The following is a 246-nucleotide window of genomic DNA, read 5'->3' as shown; positions in this document are numbered from 1 at the left end:
CCAAGGTGGTCCCAGACCCCCCTCCCCAGGGGCTGATATGACTCATCCCCCCAGGCCCTGGTGGGTTCTGCACCCCCTGGGGCCCATCCCCAATTCCCTTCCCGGGGGGGGCTGCTCCCACCCTGGGGTGATCCCCATCCCACCCCTGGGGGCTGGTCCCCTGGAGCGACTCCCAATCCCCCCCTGCCCCGGGGGGGGGCTGGGGGCTGCTCCCCCCCCGGGGGATCCCCCCCCGCGCCCCCCCGG

Source organism: Calidris pugnax, unplaced genomic scaffold, assembly GCF_001431845.1.
Source record: "Calidris pugnax isolate Ruff unplaced genomic scaffold, ASM143184v1 scaffold167, whole genome shotgun sequence".
In the NCBI taxonomy this organism is placed as follows: domain Eukaryota; kingdom Metazoa; phylum Chordata; class Aves; order Charadriiformes; family Scolopacidae; genus Calidris; species Calidris pugnax.
This window is presented reverse-complemented; position numbering follows the sequence as displayed.